Consider the following 18,049-nt stretch of genomic DNA (forward strand, 5'->3'; position numbering starts at 1 on the left):
TAACTGTGTGAGCCAATTTTTTAAAATATTTCTCTCTCTCTCTCTCTCTCTCTCTCTCTCTCTCTCTCTCCACACACACACACACACACACACACACACACACACACTTGTGCTTCTTTCTCTGGAGAATACTAATACAAAATCTGTTCTCTAGTATCTGAATGGTAAATGTTTTAGGCTGAACTGTGTCCCCTAAAAATTCTTATGGATATTCCAATCCATAATATCTCAGAATGTAACCATATTTACAGGTAGTGTCTTAAAAAAAGCGATTACGTTGAGGCTGTTAAAATAGGCTCTAGCCAATATGACTGGTGTCCTTATAAGAAGGGGAAATTTGTACGTACAAAGAGACACTGGGATGTGTATGTGCTGAGGGAAAGCCACATAAAGACATAGAGAGAAGGCAGCCATCTTCAAGCCAAGGAGAGAAGAGACCTGAAGAGAAACCATACCTGCTGACACCTTGATCTTAGACTTCTAACCTCCTTAACTATGAGAAAACAAAGTTAAGTTACCCAGTCTACAGTGTTTTGTTATGGCAGCCCTAGAAAACTAATGCACAAAGCATTGTTGGATTTTTTTCCTATCATCATCAATGCTATTCTTATATTTCACTTCCAGTAACTGACAAAAAATATTTCTCAATTTATTTAGCAACTCCATTATTAGTTTTTCCCCAGGATTAGAAGTTCCAGTTATAATTCAGAAACATTTTGCATTTCTCCCCCCATTTCAGTAGGGTATGGTTTTCTCTAACTTTTCACAACAACAGTAAGGTGGAAATTGTAGCCTGATTTCCTAAATAGTTGTCCCCACCAACGAGGAAAATCTGCAGCCCTTATCCTTATGTCAGGGAACAGAATATTCCTCCCCCTTAGTGAAACAGTGAGCTACGTCCATTTCGACAAGTTCTTTTTTTTTTAAGTGATTGTATTTTATTTTGAAACCACATCATGCAAAGGTGGAGTGCCATAGTAAACCATGTTTACTATGCTGTTGGAATCAATATGTTGATTGTTATGGAAGTTTTAATACTGACGATTGTGTTATATTCTTATAAATAAAATGTTGCTAAAGATAATAATAATAATAATAATAATAATAATAATAATAATAGCAACAGCTTTGGTATGTTAACTGATAGGCAGTATTCCATGTAGTTAACATTTGGTAGCTTATACCATTTTTCACAACTTATGAAATAGGAACTATTACTTTATCTACCTTACAGGTGAGGAAATGGAAACACAGCAATTATACAACATAGACCCAAGGTAAGAGTCAAGAAACGAGGATGTGTTAAACTTGGGTCAAAACAGGGCAGTGTGTTTACTGATAATGTAACACATTGCCTTACCATGGAAACTTTAAGTATTTCCAAAAATCATGAAACATCTCCATATTTCATTGCCACTGCTCTAAGTAGATTTATCTCTTTCTAGACGTGTTAAGTAGACATCTCTGTGTACATTCATATCACTTGCATTACAACTCAAAAAAGTAAACTCAGTCCATGTAGGTTTTTATATATTTCTAAGTAGTAATATTTAATTTTAATTAAAACAATTACATTGTTTTTCCTTTGCATTTCACTAATAATACATGCCATATTCATCTCAAATTCAAGGAAGATTTGCTAAAAGACATAGTAGTAGTGACAGTGAAAGCTTAAATACTGCTTATAGTCTTATTAATGATTTATGTATTGCCAATTTACTTATTTATATTTACATTTAGTTTACTTAAAATCCTGAAATAAGCTTATGATGTAGGTACTATTATTAGCATCATTTTATTAGTAGGAAACTGAGACACAGATAGGTTATATAATTTAAGGTCAAATCTGGATTTCAAATCTTGGATGACATGCCCAGGGTCCATACTTTTACCCTTTCACCATCTGCCTCTATCAGAAAATCAGAAAGAAAGTAAAAAATTTCATACAGAGGCACCTGGGTGCCTCAGTAGGTTACACGTCTGAAGATTCTTGACTTTGTCTCAGGTCATGATCTCACAGTTCATGAGTTCAAGCCCCGCATTAGGCTCCATGCTGACAGGGCAAAACCTGCTTGGGATTATGTCTCCCTCTCTCTACTCCTCCCCTGCTTACTCTCTACCTCTCAAAATAAATAAAAATAAACTTTAAAAAAAACTGCATACAAATTTAAGGCCAGCGTACGCCCACATTTTTCTAGCAATTATTAATTACCATATACCTATGATGCATATGTTTAAAATTTACCTGTTAAAATGGACTACATACTATAATTGCAAAACAAACCTAAGCAATTGTTGGCGGGTTGTCTCTAAAATCTATTTGTGGCTAAAATATATTTCCTCATCCTCTTGAGTCTTAGTTGATCTGTGACTACTTTAATCTAGAATAAATATAGCAGAATCGACATGGTGCCAGTGGAGGGTTTAAACTTTTCAGAAGACTGGCACTTAAGAATCTCCCTTTTGCAAACCACAAGAGTGTCTTAAATACAGAGAACAAACTGAGGGTTGCTGGGGGGTGTGGGGTGGGGGGAATGGGCTAAATGGGTGATGGGCTTTAAGGAGGGCAATTGTTGGGATGAGCACTGGGTGTTATATGTAAGTGATGAATCACTAAATCCTACGTCTGAAATCATCATTACATTATATGTTAACTAACTTAGATTTAAATACATTAAAAAAGAAAAAGATTTCCCCTTTTGGAACCCACCAGCCATGCTGTGAGGAAGCCCAAGTAGTGACAGAATTGAGGCCTGGATAATACTGCCCACTCAGCTGAGTTCCACCTGAGAGCCAATGCTGTGTTGAGAGCTCAACACTGAGAGGCAAACCATCTTGGAAGTAAATTCTCTGTCCCCAGTAGAGCTTCCCAGCTTGATTCTCCCCACTTGGAACATTTCCACCAAGCACTGCTCAAATTGCAGAATTGTAAGCAAATAAATCATTGCTGTTGTTTTAAGTCACTGAGTTTTGGACCAGTTCATTGTGCAGAAGACAACACAAATAAACATTGTAAAATATTTTATTAAATGTCTATTATAGCAATGTTAAACAATGAGGATCATTATGTTAGGTTTTCCTTAAAGTTTTCCTAAGTTTATAAGTTTGTCTCATTTAGAATTATCAAGCTACTGTGTGTGTGTGTGTGTGTGTGTGTGGGTGTGGGTGTACCTTGAAATTTACCTATAATAAAAAAAGGAACTGGCTGCATTGTTATATTTTTAACTTGGAACTATGTTTCCCAGAATATCCTTTTTGAAGTGGTTTTGGCAGCATTGACCGAAAGAGATTCTTGTGCGAGATTTGGAAAGCAGGAGTGAGGCATTGCCCATTGATCTCTGAAGGTTGTGGTGGTCAGTGGTTGTGACAGACTCACACAGGCAAGAGGATTCTAGCATATCCTAATATTCCAGGGCTCTGTATCCAGCTCACCTCTCCTGCTGCTGACCAACGAGACCTATCCCATGTTCCTGGCTGCAGACTCAAAGAATTCTTATGGATTTTTGCATTACCCTTCATGCTGCCTGTCACTGGCTGAATGTATACGATTTCTCAGATTGATTGGTTGGTGATATCTCTCATTCCCCATTTCCCCCTTTTCAGAATGTCACTGCCCAAACTTCGGCATTCTCTGTTTGAATCCCAACTGATGTGGGAGTTAGGGAGTTTCTGGTTCCCTGACAGCCACATTTCATATTTTAAAACATTAGTAATTTTTATAGAATTTCATAGTGTACTGGTAGTGGAGAGATACGTGATGGTACACTCATCAAACAATATCTCAGCCAGCATGTGTGAAGAACCACCATAAAATATAAATGAGAGCCATGATAACAAATACTACAGTGGTAAAAGTATACCTTAGGTATTTTTGTTTGCATCCTAGCTTAATTCTGCAGTATGGTGCATAAATAAAATCTTGCCACCTTCAATTCATTAAGTGTACATTGAGGTGCAAACTATATAACTGCACAAATTAAGTATCAGAGTGCAGGAAAGAAAAATAAAGATGGTCCTATCTCTTCTGGAGTTTATAACACAAAAATACAGGCAATTAAGTTATGAGTTTTAAGGCACAGGAGCCCACGTAAGTCTCAGGGTTCCTGACACACATTCCAAGGCAAGTGAAGATTCAACTAATGCCTAGAGAAGAATGAGATAAAGTTACCCCAGCGGGGCAGGGACAGTGTCCTTCACAGAGGATCGGAAAGCAGAAAGAGCCAGCAGATGGGAGAAAGTGGGAGGATTGGCAGGAGAGCATGAAAGCTTGGAGTAGTGAGGATAGGTAGTGAGAAATGAGGCTTGGGAATTAAGCAGAGGCTAGATTTAAGGGGCATGAGTCCCAAATAGGTGTGGCATTTAAATAGTTCAGGCAGGAGGAACCTGGGAAATTATATTTAGCTAATAGGAGCTGAACTGACAAGAAGAAGCAGTATGATAGCAAGATGGCTTGTGGAGGGTGGGATCAGGACAGGAATCTTTCCCGCCCTAGAGTTTCATCACTTTCCATGACCTGGCCAGGCTGCAGGGACAATCAGCAACCCACATGAGGACACAGTGTTTATGGCTTTCGGTGGCAGTTTTGCATGTAAGAGGAGCTACAGTCCATCCAAGGATTATCTGACATCCTGTGGGTTCAGTCTCCAGAGAGCTCTAAGAGCTGGACACTGGTGGTGTCTGGGTGGTTTCTAGAAGGACCGAATTCCTGAGCTTATGGTAGTTCTTGTGCCATCCAAGTGGGCAGGGGAGCCTGTGAGCTGATAGCTACAGAAGATGGGGTGTGGAGTAGTCATGAAATTTCTCTCAAAAAACACGTCATAACCAATAGGGTGCATGGAAGAATACTGTCACTTTAATGAGGTGAGAAGGATATTGAGGTGGCCTTGACTTAGACATAGAGAGGCTTTGACTACAGATTACAGATAAATTGGGGGTGAGGGTTTCAAAAAAAGTGGACTTACAATACTTTAATAAGTTAAAAATATTTTGTTTCATAGTCACCCTAAATACATCTTTATTTTAGAAATATGGTTTCTCTTTAAGTGCTGCACTGATTAATAACATGAAGAGATTGCCAATCCAATTCTTTTTTTTTAATGTTTATTTATTTTTGAGAGAGAGAGAAAGAGCACAAGCCAGGAAGGGGAAGAGTTAGAGGGAGACACAGAATCCGAAGCAGGCTCCAGGCTCTGAGCTGTCAGCACAGAGCCCGACATGGGGCTTGAACTCAGGAACCGTGAGATCATGACCTGAGCCCAAGTCAGACGCTTAACTGACTGAGCCAACCAGGCACCACCCAATTCTTTTTTTAACTGCTTTATTGAGATATGATTGATATACAAAAAGCTGCAAATATTTATTCTATACTCCTCGATAAGATTGGAGAGGGTACACATGAGTGACATCATCATGACCTATGCCAGCCCAATTTTTATTCTAAGAGTATAGAAAGTGAATATATTCCTTGTTTCTAAATTTCATTTTGGAATGCAGTGGCCATGATTGTGCTTTCCCCTCTATGCAAAAAAAAAAAAAAAAAAAAATTGTTTATTTGTAACCACAGCCCCAATTAAAGCAATTCTTTAAAACCTTATCTGGGGGTAACCTAGAATAATTCACAAATGTGTAAGTAACACTTAGGTTTTTAGGCTTTGGAAAAAGAGAAATTCCCTCTTCATTGCCCAGAAAATTGCAAATCAGGTTTCTCTCCCCAGACACAATGGAGGGTGAGCACCAGGAGGAGAGAAGATGAGAAGAACAATGTCCACACAGGAAAAAAAGTCTGGAGGCAGTTCATGGGCTCTTAATGAAATTCCTAAAGAATTATACTTTTCATGGGCTCAACTGCAGGAAAAATATCACAGTGGGGTTTAACAGAATCAGAGGTTAGTAATAGAAGCAGCATTCTGGGAAAATAAAAAATACAATTTTCTACTTCATAAAGTATACCCTTTCCACTGAAATTTCCAGCATATTATAAATGAAATTGTACTGAGGTTGAGAAAAGCACATAAAGATTATGATTGTTTTTTAGCCTTTAAAACAGATTGCTTTTTCTATTTACCTGCTAAAAGCTGAGTTCAGGGATTAGTTCTTTTCCAAGTGATTATGGAGTCTTGAAATGGTCAGAGGGCTGCCTTCTCCACTTGCCTTTGGTATTAGCCAAGAGCTGGAGTCAGGGGAGAAGCCAGGGGGACTGAAAGACTGATTTTTCAACTATGCATTACCAGAATATTATTGAGATGAATGATCATGATTTCTGCTGTGTGCCATTTTGGAATTCAGTTTGAAAAAGAACATCTCTCTAGACTGCCCCTTCTTCTATCAACATCTGAGCTCTTCAGAATGTTTTAATAAATTTCATAAAGTGCTCATTCATATCTCTATTGGAATCTTATATGCCTGTAACTGTCAGTGTAGAGAAACTTAATGCTCATACATACATTCATCCTGAATATCTATCTATTATCTATCTATCTATCTATCATCTATGTTTTTATTGTTTATTGGGTGAGACAGATGGCAAGAAGGAGAGAACTATTGGAAACAGATCTCTTAAGGGTCAACTTGCATGAAATAATTTTACAGTGAAATATTTCTTAAGAGCAACCTATTCATCGAGAATAAGAGGAAAATTTGAGCCAAGACCGTTAATGCACACATGATTAGAAAAACCCAAGCAATCTGCTGCATGAAATGTTTTTTTGCTGTTGACCATGATTTGGGATTAGCAAACAGTTTGAGAGCCTATGACTGGAGTGCTCCTCAACTACCCGTGCCTCATGTGAAGGGAGGAAATATGTCTTCTGACCTCTAATCATCAGCTATATTTATACTAAATTGTGTGTCACATATGGATCGAATGTTTCTGTTTCTCCAAAATTTGTATGTTGAAGCATTAATGTCCAATATGACAGTGTTTGGAGATGGGCCTTTTGGAGGCAATCAGGTTAAGATAAGGTCATGAGGCTAGAGATTAGTGTTGTAATAAGAGGAAGAGTTACCACGTGAGGACACAGTGAGAAGGTGGCTGTTTGCAAGTCAAGAAGAGGCTGTCACCAGAGACCTCATTTGTCAGAACGTTGACCTAGGACTTCAAAGTCTCTAGAACTGTGATAGGGAAACAAGCCTTTGCTATTTAAGCACCCCAGTCTGTGTTATTTCATTATAGCTTCCTGAGCTGATTAAGACACATAATATTAGCCCTGTGGTTTTTCAGAAGAGAGGTGGCCATTGTGGGTTCGAACTGTGAGATGAACATCTGGGTGGTTCAGTCAGTTAAATGTCTGACTTCAGCTCGGTCATGATCTTGTGGTTTGTGGGTTTGAGCCCCACATTGGGCTCTGTGCTGACAGCTCAGAACCTGGAGCCTGCTTCAGAATCTGTGTCTCCCTCTCTCTCTGCCTCTCCCCCACTTGCACTCTGTCTTTCTCTCTCAAAAATAAATAAACATTAAAAAAAATTTAAAAAAATGTGAAAGAAGCCATCATGGAGGGTGGACTTGCATAAATAAAGTGAAAAAAAAAAAATCTTTCCAAGAAAAGAATATAGGCATGAAGAGGAAGGAAGGAAAAAAGGTAAGAATAATGAGGAGCTACACTGATAATTCATTCTATACATTTACACATTGATAGGTACTCAGGCACCAGGGATAGAGAGACTACTTAGGTACTCATCTTCTTTCTAGACTCCTTGAAGTACTCAAAATTGTTCTAGAGAGAAATTTTGCACATACACACACAAACTACAGTATGCTTGGTAAGTTCAGAACTCAGAAGAAATCGAAGGTAAAATGGGAGGACACAGGATGGAGTTATTAATTCTACCGGGGAAAGGAGTGGTCAGGGAAGCCTACGTAGAAAAGTCTAAAGTGAAGCATTTGTGTGTGTTACAATGTGGAAAAGGCATTGTGAATCTTTGCTGGGGGAGAAGGCCTAGGATATGCCCTTGCACCTCAGAAGTCCATTGACTGTTGCCAACCTCATCTCCCTGCATCACAGAAGCTGCCTCTTTTTCACCATCCGGCACACCTGGATACCAGACCTGCTCTACACTGAATGAGTCATGGCTTGAATTTGTTTCCCTTATATATCTGCAAGCAGCTTGAACTTTTGAGGATCCTTTTATAAGGAATCTCTTCCTAGCCTTCATCAGAAACATGCACATCTTACCAACTGTACCTGCTAAATAACCTTTATATCTGATGTATTTATTGTGTTAAATGTTTTATTTTAAAATGTCATACAAATAAGATAGTATATCAAATATAACATATAATTTGAAGATTAATAAAAATAAAACGCAATGATTCCCTGTGTACTCACTATTTATCTTAGGAAAGAGAACAGATTTCTTAAATCTAATGTGATCAAAGTTAAGTTATATTTCTGACTTTCACAAGAATTACTGGAATTAGAAAAGACAAGGAGTATTTTTATTGGTCTATCTTAATATTCTCATTATTTCCCAACACTCAATGAGGTGTTTTTTTTTTTTTTTTTTTTTTTTTTTTAATAGTAGTTGAGTTATATATCATACCAAACTCCTTTCTAGGGATTGCAAGATGCATTCTCTTACCAAGAGGCCATTTCTTTCTTTCTTTTTTTTTTTTATGGAATGAAAGAAGCATTATGAATTCCATGTTCTGTTACGATATATGCACAGCTGATGTTCAATTTCTAAACATTCATTCCTTTCCAAAGTGTGTTTCCTATATTCTTCAGCTAGAAGAAAACAAGTCCATCTCTGATACCAGTTCCTTCAGCAGTTTACTGAGAACTTCAAAATTTAAAAAAATATTCCAAAAAAAATTCATTCCCACACGTATCAAAAATTTCAGGAAATCTAGAGAACTCTCAACCACAGTTTGGAAACATGATTTTGGAAAATAGAACATATATCACCAATCATCAGTTGTTAAAAATTCTACTAAGCTCATATTTTATAGCTCTTTGTATGTGAAGAACATTGTATAACCTATTTCAGCATGAAGCATTGAGAAAGAGAACATCTATTTTTTTTGAAAATTATACCTGAAGATAATCTTGCTCTCCAAATTTCTGGTTTGAGAGACAACGTGGTTTCCAGAGATGATAGCATCCCATGACCCTCAGTCATTTCTAGGTTTCCCTCTCTTGGTCTTATCTCTAACATTTTATCTCAGCCCAGCCAGCCTGTCCCTGAACTTGCTCGTTTTCCTCTCATTACTCATTACCTGTGTAACTGGAAGTCTGTCACGCTGAATTCTAACTGCCTTAATGGGGCAGAAACTTTCCTCTTGGTATCAGGCAACACAGCTCTGAGGCTTCCAGCTGCATTGGTGTCAACATTCTACTTCCTGCTTTTAGGCTTTTGATTCCAGGACTCTCATGTCTCTGTTTTCCTATTTGTTTTGTGTACTCAAAATCTTTACTAAAACTTTGTTAAGCCCAACAGTTGCCTTTGGTAAACTTGTTTTATTAACCTACCGTTGCGCTGGTGTGTAGAATGTCTCTGAGGTCCTAAAGTCAAAGAATGGTTGGTCTTCTAAGCATTTCATTTGGTGTGTTTATTGTCTCATTAGTATACATCTTCTCCCTGGTTTTTTATTGGTTTCTGCACAGTTTTTAATACATACCTTTAGCTTCTCACAGCCTCCACTGAAATCATATTTTATCACTTGATGTACGATGTAAGATCCTTTTAGGAGCATACTTCATTCCCTGTTTTAGTGCTGGTATTCTCAGACATGTTTTTCCTTTTTACATTCTATAACACCAAACTTACTATTAGTTTGTTTTAAAGAGTCCATCAGTTTAACATATCTATCATTTCTGGTGCACTCCAGTTCTTGGTGTTTCCATTTAATATCATTTTTTTTTCATTTTGAACAACTTTCTTGAACACTTTTTGTACAAGTGTTGGTACCAAATTCTCTCAGCGTCTATTATTTGACAATATTTTTTTGGTCTTTATTTTTTTAAGGCTATAGAATTCTAGGTTGAATTTTTTTCAATTTTGAACAGGTATAGAATTGTAGGTCACTTTTTCTCCCCAGGTCTTTATGCTGTTTCCAATGTTTTTGTTTGTTTGTTTGGTTTGCTTCCATTGTTTCTGACAAGGACTTATGAATTATCCTTAACGATTCCCCCCTGACATGTGACTTGGATTTTTCCTTTGTCTACTTTCAATATTTTATCTCAATCATTAGTTCTCAGCAGTTTGATTATGATTGACTGAGATGGCTTTGTATGTTTATGTTGCCTGGTGTTTATTGTAATTCTTTGAAAAATCGTGGCTACTGTTTCTTCAATGATTTTCTTCTCTCCTTTCTCTCTTACTATGGTATTCTAATCACACATAGGCCACTTTATAACATACCATAGATTAATGAAGTGTTATTCAATTATTTTTCAACTTTTATTTCATACTCTGTTTCTGTTGGATATTTTCATAATCTATTTTCAAAGTCACTTCAAGTTTATTTCTACAGGTTTAGTCTGTTGTCAAATCCATCCAAAAAAATTTCACTTTAGACGATGTATGTTTGGTTGATTTTTATAGTTTCTATGTCTTTGTTAAGGTTCCTTATTTATCCCCTATTCATATCTATTGCTCACAGTTTTTCTGATTTTCTACATGTTTAGAATTTTTATTTTTGCATGCTAGATATTAAGAATCCTTAACGTTGTGTATCTTCATTTTATTATCTTCCCTAATAAAGTAGTGAGTTTGGTTCTTATGGGCAGTTCATTTAATATTAACAATCAGCATATGTATTAAAATCCTATTTTTCAGCCATGTTCGGTCAGTTCTAGAATTGCCTTTATTTTAGATCTAAAATACCTATTCTCTAACAGTGTAATGTTTTGGAAATATTATTACTCAATATCCATGGTGTAGAAGGTGGTCTCTCCACCCTGGGTGGTTTGCACACAAATATTTTTTATCCCTTTGTGACATCTAACAGTTATTCAGCGCAATTTCAGTAGATGCTGTTTTCTTTTCTTAAAAAAATTTTTTAGCGTCTATTCATTTTTAAGAGACAGAGAGAGACAAAACATGAGTGGGGGAGGGGCAGGGAGAGAGGGAGACACAGAAACCGAAACAGGCTCCAGGCTCTGAGCTGACAGCACAGAGCCCAATGTGGGAGCTCAAACTCACCAACTGCAAGATCATGACCTGAGGTGAAGTCTGATGCTTAACCCACTGAGCCACCCAGGTGCCCCTTTTCTCCCTTTTCTTTTTAAAATTTTATTATTTTATTTTATTTTATTTTATTTTATTTATTTTATTTTTATTTTATTATTTTAATTTGCCAGGTTTCATGAAGTCTTAATCTGTGCCTCTGCACTTATAATCAGTCAAAGATTAACCGGAGCTTTACATATAGATTTCTGGATCTCCTTCTCTGAATATCCTGTCTTTTTGGTGTCTTCTCTATCAAGTCAAGTCTCCTCAGTACCTGCAAACTCCTATTTCTGTCTCCATAGATCAGCAAGTCCTCTGTACTCCCATCTCTGAATCACATCTCTACAATGGGTGATCAGACTATTGGATTTGTTAGTGAGGAAGTGATCGTTGACCTTTGAAAAAATAGTTTTAGTACAGGTGACAGGATAATTCTTTGTCAGTTTCACAGGTATGAAAGGGATGGGAAATAACTAGTTATTGAAAATATCATCGTGTATTCCTATGGTTGACTCTTCAAAATGTAAGAAAGATGGGTGTTACAGTTTTCTGCAATAAGCAGAATCAAGGACTCACCAGCCACAAAGTCGGTGCTGATGGCCATGGCAACCAAAATAACAATAGGACAAAGAATCTTTTACACTTAAGTGGAGGTGAAGGCAACTCCTACAATGTCATTTCATTTTATTCCTAGCATTTTTTTGAAGAAAATGGTCATATATTTAAAGCAAGTTTTTATGGCCATTATAAGCATATTTGTTCCCATTGGGCTGTGAAAATCTGCCTCTTGGACTTTTCATCCTATACTTCATTAAAGAACTTATCTAAGAGTCCTTTAATATTTAAGTAGTATGGATATTTTTTTCCAAACTAAGAGTTATTTTGTACTTTGCTTATTTTCATGCCTAAAATTTTAAAACAATAATAGAGTTGTTACATAAATGAAGAAAGCAGCTGTCTGGCTCTACTTAGGCTAAATACTAAGAACATAAATAATTAGAGGGTTAATATTATTTACTTGCATTTTATAGTATAGTATAGAGTATTGTACTGCATACTGTCTCTATACAGTATAGAGAGTATAAAATATAACACAACAAAAGGACTGGACTATAGAATCCATCTGTCTTTTGTGTCATCATTATTATTCAAAAGAAGCAAGAGGGAGTTCCTGCAACACAGTTCATAAACCAAACACTTTTGGTCCTCTATAATTTTGTAGATCTTTTTCAATATAAATCAAATCTACCGTGCAGATAAAATCAAATTGAGGAAAGAAAATACAACAGACAATAAGCTTGAGAGGAGAAACTTACAGTTTGAAGTGGTACTTTATAAAGGTGAGGGCTGAAAATCAAAAGGATAAACCAATTCTCAAATGGCTTTTCTGCCACCATGACACCCCCGGAGTGCATCCTCAGGACTCATTGATATCTTTGGAAACGGTTGAGTGGTTGGTACACACCCTGCTCTGCAGCTGGGTCATCACTTAAATAATATGGTAAAGTACATTTGTCTTTGTTTCTGCAAGTGTATTGGCCTTGGTAAAAAATAGTTAATGCTGCACAATCTTAGATTATTGTAGCCTGAAACATGTCTGCTATACTTATCTCTGACCTGCTTTGTACAATGGCTCTCTTCTGATTATAGGTTGTATTCTACATAGATGGCTGGCTTTGATTGCATATTGGAAGCTTGTTGATTCTCAATGTGACCCAGTGTTGATGATAATTAATGACTTGCTTCCCTTTACTTAGGAATAAAATGCTGATAATGTTACAAATGGAGAAAAACCTGGCAGATTCTACCATTTAAAAAAAATTATTGGAGGAAGTCTGGAAATTCAAGTTTTCTTATCAACAGGAAAAATGGATGGATTCCTTGTAGAAAATAAATGCAGAGGGAAATAATCAAGAAAGGATAGTAAATCAGATTTCTTTGTTTCCTCTCTCATTCTTTCTACCCTATTTTCCTTGAATGTTGGAGCTAGAGTTTCTTAATGTATGTGTTAGTCAAAGTTGCAGATGTGTGGTCTCAGCTTCTGCCACATCAAATAACCAAAGGAATGACTCCAGTACTCATGGATTTCTCTAACAAGAAGCTATCTTAGAGAGTATGCAGAAAACATACTGAATTGAGACTAAACCTAGTGTGCAACTCTTTTGCTGCTCTCTAGGAGAGGCCCATTGCTGCTGTCTTAAGTCTCTGTTCCTTTGTACTTTTTAGACTTCTTAATTAATGTACAGGACATGGCAATGAAAGTCACCAACTGAGAAAGAATTCAAATATCTACATAGAATGATTATTTTTTGCTTATCTAATATTCTAATAACAATGACAATATTATGTTCTTCCACAAAATGGGAGGTTAGGAAAATTTACTATTGTGTAGAAATGAGTTCAATTATATATATATATATACACACACACACACACACATACTTCTTAATGCCAGGTACACTCTTCACTTTAGGTATTCCAATATTCCAACAACATTGTACTCAGTATTGATCTATGGGCAAGGTATAAAAAAATGTTTGAACCAGACATTATCCTTTAACTCAATTTTTCTTTCAAGACATTATCCTTCAAGCTACCCAAACCAAACATTTTATATATTCCAGGCTTTAAAAAATAAAGATTGCATTATTATTTCTGGTTAGTGACTTGTGTTTCATTAGTTTTGGAATTCTTAAAAGTTAAGTTTTTAATTTGACATAAATAATTTCTTAAAAAAAAACCCAAAAACTGTTCCTCCTATTGAAGTTTTAGAGATGGGAAGGATCTCAACTGGATAAAGGCCTGTGAACAAATGTTAATGAATCATAAAATGACATTCACATGAATCATGGGAAGTAGAAACCTTCAAGGAAAATGGCACTTCAACAATCCAAAGCAGTTCTGAACCATGCTTTTGAGAATAACCAAGCACTCAGCTTAACCTATGGTAGGGATTTAATAAAAATATGTAATCAATGAAAAATTTTTAAAAAGTAATAATGCTTCCCCCACTCTAGGAGAACCAAAGTGTTAAAAAAAAATTGTACTTGAGAATTTACTTAAAAGTCAATAAAAATGGGTCCCGATGAGAACCAAAGCACAAACGTGTGAAGAAGTTAAAGACAGCTGAAGTTGATCACTTTGGCTTATTACCGTGAATGGGATGATGAAAAAACAAGCAAAGCTATGAGAAAATGGAGGATGCACATTGCAGTTTCACTTTAATATAAAATATCTTGAATACGTGCCCATTTTTATAAATTGATACATGTATTCATTTATTTAATCAAGAGTTAAATGATTGATTCTTTACACCGTGATTAAATTCATGTAATGGGCCAGGATTTGTGCTCTGCTTTAAATAGTGTTCTTGCCATGGTTGCCATTATTGAGAAAAAAGTAAAGAGAATTAATTCTGAAAATAAAGAAAAAACTAAAAAGGGGGCATAGAATATATGGGCTAATCCTAATAAATCATGTAGGTATTTGTGCATGCCATAAACAAGGCAACATGGAAAATTTTGCTTGAACATTTGGGTTTTGTTAATACAATCATATGGTAAGGGTCAACAGTGTCCACTTTTTAAATTCTTTGTAAAAGTCTAGGAATAAATATAACACCGTTAAATTTGAAATACAATGAAGTTTTGAAGATAGACTGACTTTTATATGAGGGACTTTTATTAAAATTATCAGGGGGTGCCTGGGTGACTCATTTGGTTAAGTGTCTGAATTCAGCTCAGGTCACGATCTCATGGATTGTGAGTTCAAGCCCTGCATCCAGCTCAGTGCTGATAGCTCAGAGCCTGGAGCCTGCTTCAGATTTTCTCTCTCTCTCTCTCTCTCTCTCTCTCTCTCTCAAAAAATAAACATTAAAAATTAAAAATAAATAAATAATATTGTCAGAGGATACCCCAGTTGTCCAGTGGTCACTGAAAATTTTTTAATGAGAAAATGCAACTGCTAAATGAGGTCTACTGTCAAGAAGAAATGGTGTTGTGATGCCGTGGAATGAAAACATTCAGTGTCTTGAGTATAACTTTGATCTTTAATAAAGTAGCAGGACATACAAAAGGAAATATAGTATAGTGGTCAAAAAGTTAGCTTTGGCTAAATGAGAACAAAAAGACCATGGACCACAGTAAATAACAACAACACTTTATTTCTCACATTGCATGTTAGGGCTGTAGGGTTTTTTTTTCTTTGTGTGTTTTTGTTATGAGCCCTAGGCTGAAAGATCATCCCCATATGCCATTTTTTGCCAGAGAGAGAGAGAGAGAGAGAGAGAGAGAGAGAGAGAGAGAGAAGTGGTAGAAACACATAGAGAAGGGTCTTAAAGTCTTTGCTCAGAACCATGTATATAACACATCTGCTCATTTCCTTGGCCAAAATATGTCATGAGACTAAATCAAAAGTCACTGGGGCAAGGAATATACTCATCCTTTGTATGGCATTGTGAGTCCCATGGCTGTGATTGGTAATAGATAGTCTTTTACACAGGAGGAAGTCAATAAATGAGAACAATTATGTCCCCCTAAGACAACAGATCCTGGAGCCAGACTGACTGATTTTCCACTGTATTGCTGGGCTTACTTGGGTGAGTTATTTAATATCCTTATGCTTTAGAATCCTCATCTATAAAAGAGAAAATAATAGTAACTTTCTCAGAAAGTGGAAACAAGGATCAAGAGAATTAATATTTGTAAAGAACTTAGAATAATACTGGGTCATGGTAAGTACTATTTAAGTCTGGAATATATCAAATGGATATTGCAAAACTAATTAAACTTATTTTAATGACACTTTGTAATTCTACCTTAGGAGATGCTTTTCAACTGTATGTTTTTAGCTGTAAATAAAGGAACACTATTTTTTACTAGATTTATTTTATCTAAGTTCACATGAAACCAAGCCTCTAGGGATTGTAAAGCTGTAAGTTACTTTTATTTTCCAAGTAGTGACACTATTACCACAAAAATAAGCTTATAACGTGACTTTTTTTGTGAAATATCCATAATAGGTAAGTCCGTAGATATAGAAAATGGATTGGTGGTTGTCAGGGGCTGTAGAGGGGGGAGAATAGAAATGCTGAATGGGTCCAGGGTTTTCTCTGGGAATAATGAAAATGATTTCAAACTGGACAGAAGTGGTTGCTGTGCAACATGGTGAATGTACTAAATGCCACTGTGTCCTACACTTTAACATGGTTAATTTGATACTATGTGAATTTTATCACATTAAAAAATGAATTAACAATGTTTTTAATTGACTTACATAACATCACTACTCATTTTAAATAAGAAATACAGTTGCCTATAGAAAGCAAAGCTTCAGTTACTTTGTTATTCTGATGGCCTGAAAATGTGTTACCCTACCCCAGATCTCTCCTTTGAGTTCCACATATTTAGTTAACTTCAAGAAAATGAGTTACGAGATAGGTCTTCTTGGTTTCCTCCAAGAAACTCTGCACTCAACAAATTCTAACTTGAACTTACGATCTTCTCTCAATCTTGTTCATCAAAAATTAATCTCTAACCCCAAAGTGATATCATCATCTTTCTAATTTCACAATGTAGAAAAATGAGTGTCAATCCTGACACCTCCATTTTCCTTATGTGGTTTACCAATCCATCTGGAAACCTATACATTTACTTCCTAGCTATATCTTGATCCCATCCACCTGTTGCTCATCTGTATGACTCTGATAACTTCCTAACTGATCTTCCTAAATTCACCCTCCCCACATCAAATGCTCTTACATGGCCTGACACATATCCATATAGCTTTTCTAAGCACTGAAGCCAAACTTACCTTGGGAATGTAAAAATTAAGCCATGAGCTCTCCAAACCTTTCAAATGCTTTGATTGGATTTCCCTTGGCCTCCAAATCTGACTTCATCTGCAAATTTATTTCATGAAATGTGTCCCCTTCACTTAAGCATACAGTCTCTTCCCTCAGTTCCTCAAATGCATCAAGCTTTCTCCAGCCACAGAGACTATCTGAAATGCTGTCCACCCCATTTGTTATGGGTTGAATTGTGTTCTCCAAAAGGATGTGTTCAAGTCTTAATCTTCAGTACCTGTGAATTGACCTTTTTTGGAAATAAAGTATTTACAGAGATGATAAGGTTAAGACGAAATCATTAGGATGGGCCCTTGTCCAACACAACTGCTGTCCCTACACGTAGGGGAAATTCAGTACAGAGATAACACACACAGAGGGAAGACAATACAGAGGTACACAGGGGAATGTCATGTGATGACAAACGCAGAGATTGGAGTTAAGTTGTCACAAACCAAGGAACACTGGAAGCTGTAAGTGGCAATGAAGGTTTTCAGAGGGAGCATGGCCCTACCAGCACATTCATTTTAGACTTTAGCATCTACAACTGTGAGGGAATACATTTCTGTTGTTTTAAGTCACTCCCTTTGTTGCAGTAGCCCCAGGACACTAATGTACCATTCAAACCCTTCTGCAACCCTCAATTCAATCATCACAGGACCCTTTCTACTTAACTACGTGACTGGTTCTGGTCCCCTTATTAGGAGCATTTACTGAACCTTATATTGTCCTTTAAACACTTATCAGAATGTGGTTTTGCATTTATCTCTGTGATTTTCATTTAATATTGCTCCTCAGCCCCTGCTTGATTTTAATTTCTCTCAGTGTAAGGTTTTTGGCTACCTTTGCTCATCTGTGTATTCCAACCCCCGCATAATGGCTGCTGTAGAGTATACACTTAGCAATATTTGTCAAAATGGATAATTCAGTAATTCCTTATGAAATATATAAATCACAATGAAGTGACATGGAAATGAAAAATGTACGTGAAAGAGACTAGTGAAGATTTGTAAGCGTATTGCCGATGATTCTTGTAAT

The sequence above is a fragment of the Panthera pardus genome, unplaced genomic scaffold, assembly GCF_024362965.1.
Source record: "Panthera pardus isolate Hobbes unplaced genomic scaffold, ASM2436296v1 HiC_scaffold_16, whole genome shotgun sequence".
NCBI classification, from domain to species: Eukaryota; Metazoa; Chordata; class Mammalia; order Carnivora; family Felidae; genus Panthera; species Panthera pardus.